The sequence below is a fragment of the Panthera pardus genome, unplaced genomic scaffold (genome assembly GCF_024362965.1).
Source record: "Panthera pardus isolate Hobbes unplaced genomic scaffold, ASM2436296v1 HiC_scaffold_4, whole genome shotgun sequence".
In the NCBI taxonomy this organism is placed as follows: Eukaryota; Metazoa; Chordata; class Mammalia; order Carnivora; family Felidae; genus Panthera; species Panthera pardus.
Window position 1 is genome coordinate 18900071 of NW_026526969.1, and position 10671 is coordinate 18910741.

Below are 10671 nucleotides of genomic sequence, written 5' to 3' on the forward strand. Positions count from 1 at the left end.
TCTCCTTCTTGGGAAAAAAACCTCCATTTTGTGCCGCTCGGAGCTCCCCGCTGCCCGATCCTTGAATCGCTTAATAAAGCCCATCCGATCTTCAAATTTACTCGGTTGGATTTTGTTCCTTAACGTTATCGATACTCTCACAAGCGTCCCAAGAGTTGGGTGAGTGATGTAGCCCGCCCAACAGTGACTCCGCTAACCCAAGGGCCCCGGCCCCTCGCAGCCGCCTGATTTCTAATCTCTAGGTGCTCAGCCCGCGTTCGCCATGGACACCAGCTGGCCATTTCGGACTGGATCTCCCAGCTCTGGCCAGCAGCACGCCGCCACCTGCCCCGCTCCCTGCCGACAACACAGGGACAGCCCACAGGAGCTGGCCGTGTCTCAGAAGCTGGCTCAGATTTGGGGCATGTGCGAACCCTCTGTGTCACAGTAAACTCCCTCGACCTTTTCAAGGCAAAGGGGACCTGCTTTCAGTCCACTCAGCCCACCGTGTCCCCTGGGCGCCTCCCCTCCTTAGAGGTGGCTGGAACATTCTATGGACAAAGGCCGAGAGGCCCGTCCAGGTTCAATGCCAAGAGCTCAGGGCTGACTGCAGCCGTCAGCCCTGGGCAGAGGGAGCGGACGGTGAGGGGCAGACCCCTCAATCCCGCGGCATCTGTCCTTTAGGGGACAGACCAGCCCCGGGCAGCCTCTAGTTAACGCCTCGGGCAAGCTGACAGCAGCCTGCCGTCCAGAAGGCTTCCCGCCTCAGTCACACACACCCGGGATGCTCTGGAATGTCCCCTTGCCCTGTGGAGTGGCCCTCAGAGCCCCGCTGTCCCTCCCCGCCCCCACCCGTCTGCCTTCCCGGGGAAGGGGCTGCTGAGCCCTTCAGAGTCTGGCTCTCCTGGGGACTTCCTCTCTCACTAATCACCTCCCTGTGTTCTTGTGCTCAATTCTCCAGCTCCTCAGTCTCCGCGAGAACCCTTCCAGAAGGCAGTGAGGAGGAGACACAAAGGATTCAAAGTAAACAAAATCCCTCAATTACCTCCTGCGTTTGTGCTTAACATTTGACAATAGCCTCGATTCCCCCCGTGAGCCAACCACCTGGGAGCCTCAACTCCACCCACCAGGCCCGAGGTCTCACCTCCCCCCCATGACCACCGCCCGGGGGTGCGGCGCGTGCGCACGTGTCCCTCACGCCCACCCGTGTCTGTGCGTGTGCACAGCTGCGTGCGTGCTCTTCGGGGCCCATTCGACTCCTGCGTCCCCGCCCCTTAGAGGGAAGGAGCCTGAGCCAACAGCCAAGCGCGCAGGAAGGTTCTCCCAGCCGAACTTGACTGCAAGCACAGACACAGGCCCCTTTGTCTTCTCTTTCTCTGGCCCCCAGAGGCGGTGTGTGGAGAGCTGTAGAAGCCTGACCTTTCTGATTATACAACCCCACCCCTGCCCCCCACCGACTGCAGCAGACAAAGGAGGTTCTCATGTGCCTGGTGGGGGTGGGGGGGGTCCTGGTGGCTGGGGTGGGGGTGGAGGGTCCTGGTGCCTGGGGGAGGGGGGGTCCTGGTGCCTGGGGGGACCAGGTGGGGGGGCACTGGTGCCTGGGGGTGGGGGAGTGGGGGTGGGTCCCGGTGCCTGGGGGGGTAGGCAAGGAGGGGCACTCCATACCTCCTGAACACCTAGCCGCCCTGCCCATCCCGAGGCACAGCTGAATGTCTTTCCAGGGCACCTGCCAGCCACGCCTGGTCAGCCCGTGTACCTGGTGGGCCTCTGGCAGGCCCCGGGACTAGTGACGCCTCCCAGGGGCGAGTCAGGGCCAGGAGCTGCACAGCTCAGTGTCGTATAAGGAGGAACAATTCGGGGCCAACACACGTCTGTCCAGGGCTGAGCCGGTACACTGATGAGGAAGTGGTTACAATTTACTCAGATGTTCCTGAAGGCTGACAGCTGGACTTCTGCCCAAAGGCCCGAGTTCTTGGCGACGATGAGAAGCGGGCACCGAGCACAGGATAAACGGTCCCTTCTTCCACCTGGACCCCGGGCTCCGGTCCCGCGCGGCCTTCGTCTCTGGACTCGTCGGAGTCCCTGGGAAGGGACTCCCGGGGACAAGCGTCTCTCCCAGCCCGCAGGAGAACCCCGTGCCGCGTGGTGCTGAGGCGCCGGGCACTTGGGGCGCGGGGACACCCGGAAAATGGGAGAGCAACACCACCAGCAGGTGTGCGCGAGGGTGTGGAAAGGCGTCTGCCCTGCCCCTCCCCCCACGCTCTGCGTCCTCAGCTGAAGCAGGATCTTCTGCAAACACCTGCTTCTTTGTCCCCAAAGGCACCTTCTGCAGCTGGGTGTCCGCTTTATGAAGCGTAAACCCTTTTATACCCCTAAATGCATTTTATTTTTATTTTGTAAGGTTCATGATTTTTTTAGAAATCTCTACACCCGATGTGGGTCTCAAACCCATGACTCCAAGATTAAGAGTCACACGCTCCTCTGGCTGAGCCGGCCAGGCGCCCCTGCCTAAACGCATTTTAAAATGCTGCAAATAGAGGGGTGCTTGGGTGGCTCGTTCAGTGGAGCGTCCGACTTCGGCTCGGGTCATGATCTCGTGGTCTGTGGGTTCGAGCCCCGCGTCGGGCTGTGTGCCGACAGCTCAGAGCCTGGAACCTGCTTCGGATTCTGTGTCCCCCTCTGTCTCTGCCCCTCCCCGACTTGCACTCTATCTTCCTCTCTCCCTCTGAAAACTCAACGTTAAAAAATGTTTTAATTTCCTACAAACAAAATCCTCTATATGGACTCATTTGCGTCTGGCTTCTTCCATCCGGTGTTAGGATTTTGAGGTTCATCCGTGTTACTTGAACTTGACTAGTTTGTCCCTCTTTCATTGCCGAGCGGTATTTCATTTTATTTACACTTGGTGCTGTCTCTCCAGGTCCGAGCCGACGAACATTTGGGGGGCGGTGTCAGCGCTGCTGTGGACAAGTTGGACAATCGTGCACGAATCTTAGTGTACGTAGAAGTTTCCAGTCCCCTCGGTCACCATCTAGCGGCGGCATGGAGGGCGCACGCGGGAGGCATGCATCCGAGTTCATGAGGGACAAGACGGCTTTCCCGAGTGGCCGCGCCGGCCTGCATTCCCGCCCGCAGCGCGGGAGCTCATGTCTTGGTGTGTCAGGTGAGGAGGGGGTCCGGTGACTCGCGGACACCTCATTCCCGGGGCTCCAGCGGCCCTGCCTGGGGTCACCCGCAGGCGCACAGAGACCACAGACAAGTGCAAACCGCTGTGAGGCTGGTCCCTGGTTCTATAGGCGCTGGATTTCTCCGAGGCCTTCATTTTCTCGTTGGAGGTTTCGAATGTCCCTGCTGCTGTGACATAAAGGTCCTCGGACAAAGAGACAGAGACGAGAAACATTTCAGGGGCGCCTGGGGGCTCAGTCGGTTAAGCGTCCTACTCTTGATGTCGGCTCAGGTCATGAGCTCAGGGTTTGTGGTTTCAAGCCCTGCGTGGTCCCACTCTGCCCTGGCAGTGTGGAGCCTACTTGGGATTCTCTCTCTGTCGCTCTCTGCCCCTCCTCCGCTCATGCTCGCTCGCTCTCTCACTCCCTCAAAATAAATAAATAACCTTAAAAAAAGTTTTTTTTAACGTCGATTCATTTCCGAGAGGCGGAGCCGGAGCGGGGGAGGGGCAGAGAGAGAGGGAGACACAGAATCCCCAGCAGGTTCTAGGCCCTGAGCGGTCAGCACAGAGCCTGATGCGGGGCTCGAACTCACAAATTCTGAGATCAAGGCCTGAGGCAAGTCGGACACTCAACCCAACGAGCCACCCAGGCTCCACACTGAGCCTGCCTGGGGATTGTCTCTCTCTCCCCCTCTCTCTGCCCCCTCCCCCACTTGTGCACATGCGTGCTCTCTCTCTCTCTCTCTCTCTCTCTCTCTCTCTCAAACTTAGATATTCTTAAAAAGAAAAAATGATACAAAATAAACCGGCTTCAATCGTAAATTTTATGTGTATTTCACCACAGTAAAAATACCTGCCAACCTCATACAGCATGTGAACTGATCGTGGACGACATCGCAGAACGCCTCCTCCGCTGGAAAGCCCCAGAGACACGGGGGGCTGGGGGCAGAGAGCGGGAGCGCAGAGAAAATGCCCCTTGCCCAAAGGCGTGGCGGGGTCCGGGCACAGGCCTCCAGGGAGATGGACCCCACTCTGGACCCCCATCCGACTCCCGTGGGGTGAGAGGGAGACCTGAGGGCTACAGGGCACACCCAAGCAACTTGTCCGTGGTCCTCAACCTTGGCCTTCTGCAGTTTGGGGCCAGAGAGGTCTTTGTTCGTGTGTGGATGGGAGGGCCGTGCTGCATTGTAGGATATTTAGCGAGTTCCCTGGCCTCCATCCCCTCGATGTCCGAAACGCTCACCCACTCGTGACAACCCCATGTCTCCCCACTCGCCAAAGGTCGCCTGGGGGCACCGCCAACCCCACTCGGGAACCACTGCTCTAAACCAAGGGGGTTGGTCCTACCCTGGAAAACCTGTGACCCCGTCAACAGCGCTGACAGAGAAATCCCTCCGGCCAGCTGGTTGTCTTGGGTGGGTCTCCGCAGGCTTTTGATGGACACGAGGCCCTGGAAACGCCGAGCGAGGCCCCTCGCTGAGGACTCTGACCTCCGGCCGGTGGGGACAGGCCGGCTGGGGGGTTTCTGGCTTCCTCGTTTGTGGACGCAGGCTCCGGGCTCTGTCTAGGCCGGGGCTTATGTTGGCCGACACGGACTCCTGCTCCACCGCGGGTAAGGCCCGCGCTACCCTTCCCCTCCCTGGGTCCCGGCTTGCTCATCTGTAAAATGGGGCAGCCTCCGCTTACTCTCAGCAGGACCAAACGATGAAGGAAGTCGGGCCTCCTGCTCCCGCCCACCCCGCCCTGCAGTCCCTGCACTCAGCCAGACCTGCTCCTGGCCCTCCCTCCCTCCTTCCAGGAAGCCGGAAGGGCAGCCAAACCCACAGAGGAGTTCGCAGCCTCTGGCTCGGCTCGGCCCTGTGGAACCAACAGCCCTTTGTCTCCTCCTGGGGACCTTTCCAGATAGGACTTAGCCCTCTGTCGGCCCCAAGGCCACCTCCGCCCCCTCCCCTGGCGTCACAACAGCCCTACGGGGAGTCTCTCCGGGCCTCTCCAGGCTGCCCCTCACCCCTGCAACCTCCCTCAGCGGGGAGCGCCGGGGCCCTGCGGTGGGGAGGGGGCGTGGAGGGGACGTGTCGGATGGGGCTGGTTGGCTGTGCACGGGGCGCAGGCTGGGAGAACTGGGTCAGGGAAGGGGCAGAGGCTGGCTGGGGGAGATGGGAGCCAGGGCCAGGTATCCCTCCTCTGGCGTCTCCTCGGTGGGGGGGAGAGGGGGAGGGGGGGCTGGCGGCAAAGGGCAGAAGCGGCCGCGAGGGGCTGCTCAGGACTTGTCCCGGGATTGAGTTCCGCCTTGGCCACTAACTCCCTGAGTGACCTCGCGCAAAACAGGTCCAAGCCTGTGTCTTCAGCTGTAAAATAAGAATAAAGCAGAGATTCGATGTCATGAGGCCTGGCCCCCGGGAAGGCTCCAACAGCAGGTGTTCGTAGGAGACCTCGGATGGGGCAGCGGGAGCGGAACTGTTTTGTCTTTTCTTTTTTAAGTAAGCTTCATGCCCAACGCGGGGCTTGAACTCACGACCCTGAAATCCAGACCTGAGCTGAGGTGGGTGGGCATCTCTCGCCACCCCTCGTTGGCTCTCCCCACGGCCCGCGGGCCCGGCCTGGGCTGCGGGGCGCACCTGTCTGGGGGCTGCGGCCAGGAACTCGAAACCTGAGTGGCCTGTGCTCTTCCCAGGAGGCCCCGCCGTGGAGTCACTTTTAGAGACTGTAACCGCAAGCCCTGGGGAAGACAGTGGGGTCATTGCTGACAGGTCGTCGAGGCTCTGAGCTCAAGGCTCAAGGCCACAGGACTACGGGAACAGAGCCCCACGGTCCCCCCGGGAGCCACTTAGGGAACAGACCCAGGGCAGTCGCCTCCAAGGCCCGAGACTGCACACCTTCCCTGCACGCGCTCCGGTAAACGCCGGATGCGCGTTCGGTCCGTGTCTGGAGGCTCCTTGTCTTTTCCTTCCGCGCTTCAACATTCTCTGGTGTTCCCCCGCCCCGGCGAACGCGAAATAAAGGCTACGAGCAGGTTGCTGCTGCCCGCCGTTTCGCCGGCGGAGGCAGCCCTGCACGTCCGCTCGGCCTAAGTGTCTGAGAACTCTGTCTGCGGGGCGCGTCTACACCCCACGCGGAGAGTTGCCGCCTTCTTGCGAGAGCCCGCCAGAGGCGGAGGCTTCGGGACCCCTTGCGGTGGGCGCATATGGGCAGCGCCTGGGTCTGAGGGGGCGAGCTGGGGGGCCCAGACCAGGCCGAGCGGGTACAGGAGGCGCTGGGGGCTGGTGGGACCCGGCTCGGCCTTGGGAGGCGGGGCCGGAGGGGAAGGGGGGCACGAATGACCCGCCTGGAGGCTGACCCGGAGCGGGGAAGAGAGGGGCCCCCGGGAAATGGAGTCTCTTCCAAGCGCTGCATCCCTTGGGTGCCCAGCGTACGAGAAAAGGCAGGGCCCCTCGATGAAAACTTCTAAGGGGCATCTGGTGGCTCACTCGGTCGAGGGTCTGACTTGATTTCGGCTCGGGTCATGCTCCCAGGGTGGTGTGGGATCGAGCCCCGCGTTGGGCTCTGTGCTAAGCATGGAGACTGCTTGGGATTCTCCCTCTCTCCCTCTCCCTCTGCCCCTCACCCCTGCTCACGCTCTGTCTAAAAAAAAAAAAAAAAAAAAAAAAAAAATGTGTTAACAATTTCAGGATCTGCCCGTCAGAGCTCCCCGCCAGGCAGAGGCCCTTCTGTGTGGCCCTACAGGTGGCAAGCCCGTGACACGGTTCTGGTGCTGTCTTCTCGTGGAGTCCCTGAAGCCTGGAGGGAAAGGCTCCCCTCAGGCGCCCTTACCCAACCTCCAGGACCCCTCCCGCCTGACCTCTTCTCCCCAGAGCCTCCCTGAAACCACGCTGTCGTTCCCAGACTTCTCGAAGCTCCTCTCCGGTCCTGCCTGCAGCACCCGAAGCGTCTCGGGTTAGGGTTGCCACATCCAGCAAAAGACACCCAGTTACATTTTTTTATCTTTTTCTTTAATGTTTATTTATTTTTGAGAGAGAGGGAGAGCGCGAGCAGGGAAGGGGCAGAGACAGAGGGTCCGAAGCAGGCTCTCCTCTGATAGCACAGAGCCCGATGTGGGGCTCGAACTCACAAACGTTGAGATCGTGAGCTGAGCTGAAGTCGGATGCTTAGCCGACTGAGCCACCCAGGCGCCCCTAAACTTTTAAATGTATATTTTTGAGAGAGACTGTGAGTGGGGGAAGGGCGGGGGGGGGGGGGGACACAGGATCCAAAGCAGGCTCTGCACTGACAGCAGAGAGCCTGACATGGGGCTCGAACTTAAGAACCGTGAGATCATGACCTGAGCCAAAGTTGGATGCTCAAACTGAGCCACCAGGTGGCCCCACCCAGTTAAATTTGAATTTGAGATGAACAATGAAAAAAATTTTTAGTACAAGTATACCCCGTGCAGTGTTTGGGATATACTTATACTTAAAAAAACAAAACAATATTTAGGACATAGTTATACGTTTATTTAAAAAAATTTTTTTTTAATCTTTATTTTTGAGAGAGACAGAGAGAGCATGAGCAGGGGAGGGGGAGAAAGAGGGAGACACAGAATTGGAATCAGGCTCCAGGCTCCAAGCTGTTAGCATAGAGCCCGACATGGGGCTCAAACTCACAAACTGTGAGATCGTGACCTGAGTCAAAGTTGGGCGCTTAACCGACTGAGCCGCCCAGGCGCCCCTGGGACATACTTATACTTTTAAAAACTCAATGTTTGATATATACTTTGGTAAAAAGTTATTTGTTGTTTATCTGAAATTCAGATTTAACTGAGTGGCCTGCATTTTATCTGGGAGCCCGCCCTGAGATGTGTCCTGGGATTCGAGAGCAGGAGTCAGCTGAGGTAAGGAACAGTCTAGAGCTTGGCCGGACGACCATCGGGCCATCCCTCTCGCCTCTTTTCTGCTGTTCACCGGTCTCCCTCTCCCACCCGAGAGGTTCAGACCCTCAGGGGACACGGCTGCCACATGCTCCCAGTCCTACTCATGACGACACCAGCCGCCTGCAGAGCCCGACTGGCCCATCTCTGGCCCTGAGAACGAGTGGCCCAGCTGGGGCCAGGGCGCACCTCTGGTCCATTGGGATTAGGTGAGGGGGGACAGGTCAGAGGGTCCCAGTGGGGCTGCCTCGGCCTCAGTCCAGGTAGACTGGAGGAGGGGGCCCAGAGAGGGATAGTAGTGAGCTGGGCAGACCTTGGAGAAGCTGCGGCCCCAGGAGGAGCTTCCCTCAACACTTAAAGGGTCTTTTTCCGCCAGGAGAGCAGAAGGTCATGGCCTAGAACATGCTGGGCCCTAAGTGGGCCTGCTGGGACCCACGGGAAGAGACTCAGAGGCGGCTGTGGGTCTCAGCCCCACATGAGCGGCCCCTGGGGCCCGAGCCTCTGGACACTGAAGGGGAGGGTATATCCCAAAGAGGCCTCTGCATCTTTTCGGAGGGAGCAGGCCTGAGCTGGGGTCTGAGGACAGGTGAACAGAGCACCTGTCCCGGGGACGGAAGTGCATGTGGGCAATCAGGTGAAGCCCCAGCAGCTGGAGGTTTGTTACACGGGGAAAGAACCGGCCCCTCCCGAGGGATGAAGCCGACTGCCCGTCCAACGCGGAAAGTGGGTAGACGGCGGGAAGGACTTCCTAGGCGAGGGGCCTTTGGAGCCGGGAGGGAGGGGTGCGCGGAGGCCGGGTGTGGGGAGAGGGCCAGGGAGCCAGCCTCCCTCCGGCCTCCAGCCGAGGCAGCCCGTGGTAAGGAGGAGCCGTCGAGGCCGCACGGGGTGGAGCCACCTGCCAGCCCACGCGGGGTCTGCTGCCTCGCGGAACCCGCCTCGAGTGGGGACCGGTCCAGGGGTCCCCCACCTTGAGCAGGCAGCCGACAACCCCGCCCAGGGGGAGACCCGCTCAGGGAGGCCGCCTGCTGGGTTCTGAGAGGGGCCTGGGTCCCCTGCGGCGGAGACCCGGTGACCCCAATGCTGGTGGCAAAAGGCGAGGCAGGAGCAACCCGGAGTGCACGTTAAATAAAGGTTCTCACACACACACACACACACACACACACACACGAACCCGCTTAGGCCTTGTCACTAAGGGGAGGGGGCCTGGGGCGCGCGCAGCTCCCACGCCCCAGCTCTGGCCCCTCTGCGGTGTCTGTGCGAGGACCGGAGGACCGCACCGTGGTGACCCCGAGGTCCTGAGAACAGGTGCGGCATCGCCACAGCGCGGGTGTGCCGGCTGCCCAGGGCACGCGCGGTGTTCGCCACGAGAACCACGCAGGACTTCCGGCCAACTGCTCACGAATAAGGACAATCTGGGCCACGGACCGGGCTTTGCAATCAGTGGGCACACCTGCCCCTGAGCCGGCCCCTGCCACCCCCACCCCCCCCCGCCCCCTCCTGCTCCCTCGCTTCCCGAATCTAGTCACAAGGCGGTGACCGCCGTGGACCTGGGCGCTGCGTCTTCAAGCCAACACGGTCCCGTTTCTGACCGTCCTGGTTGCCATACCAGGAGCCCTGGGAGGTAAGGCGCCCCCTTGAAGCAGCCGGCCCCAAGAAAGGCCTCCGAGAAAGGGGTCAAGAGTCTCCTGCTGAAAACCGATTTCCCTTTTAGAAATCCACCGGCAAGCAATTAACTATGCAACGGGACCGCCCCTGGGCGGCATGGAGCAGGGGCCGGGGTGGGAAGGGAAGGCCCCCCGCCCCCACCGTGGCTTTTCCACGCAGCCGGAAGAGGGTCCTGCAAAGTCACCCCCGATGCTCGTCAAAATGTGCGCGTACCGTCAATGTGAGGGGTTCGTCAATACCCGTGCTCTCGCTGCCGACAGATTAAATGGCAAGACTGAAAACAGCCACAATTTTCAAGCGGTGACGGGTGTCAGTTTCAAGATATCTGGACAACGGTGATCGATATAGCAAGGTCACGGGGAACACTGTCTTCAGCTGTCTCTGGCCCTGGCCCTTGCCCGTGCTGGTCCCTCAGCCTGGACCGCCTGCTCCCCTTGTCTTGTGGGGGAGGGGAAGAGAGGGAGACACAGAATCTGAAGCAGCTCCGGGCTCTGAACTATCAGCACAGAGCCCGATGAGGGACTTGAACTCACGAACCGTGAGATCATGACCTGAGCTGAAGTCTGTCGCTCAACTGACTGAGCCACCCAGGCGCCCCTCTCCTTCTCTTACCCCTGAGTGGCCGGGGGAGCCCAGCATGGATGAGGCCTTGGCCAATCTGTGCCGAATGAGTGAATGACTGACTTCCCTGAGGCCATCGGAGGCCAGCTGGATGGCCCTCGGGTAGGGACGGGGTGGGGGGCGTCCTTGGAGCCCAGACTCCTCCGAGACTGAGGATCTTTGAAGTCCAAGGGCTGCACAGGTAGGGCCTTCGTTCTCGGCAGAATCACCAGGGCCTGGGATGTCAGAACCACCTCTGTCCTCACCTCGCACCCCCGGCCCGGAGGCCTCATCCCCCCACCAGCTCGGAAAGCTTTGGTCACACCCCGGGACCCAAGGACCACACCTGGAGGCACCA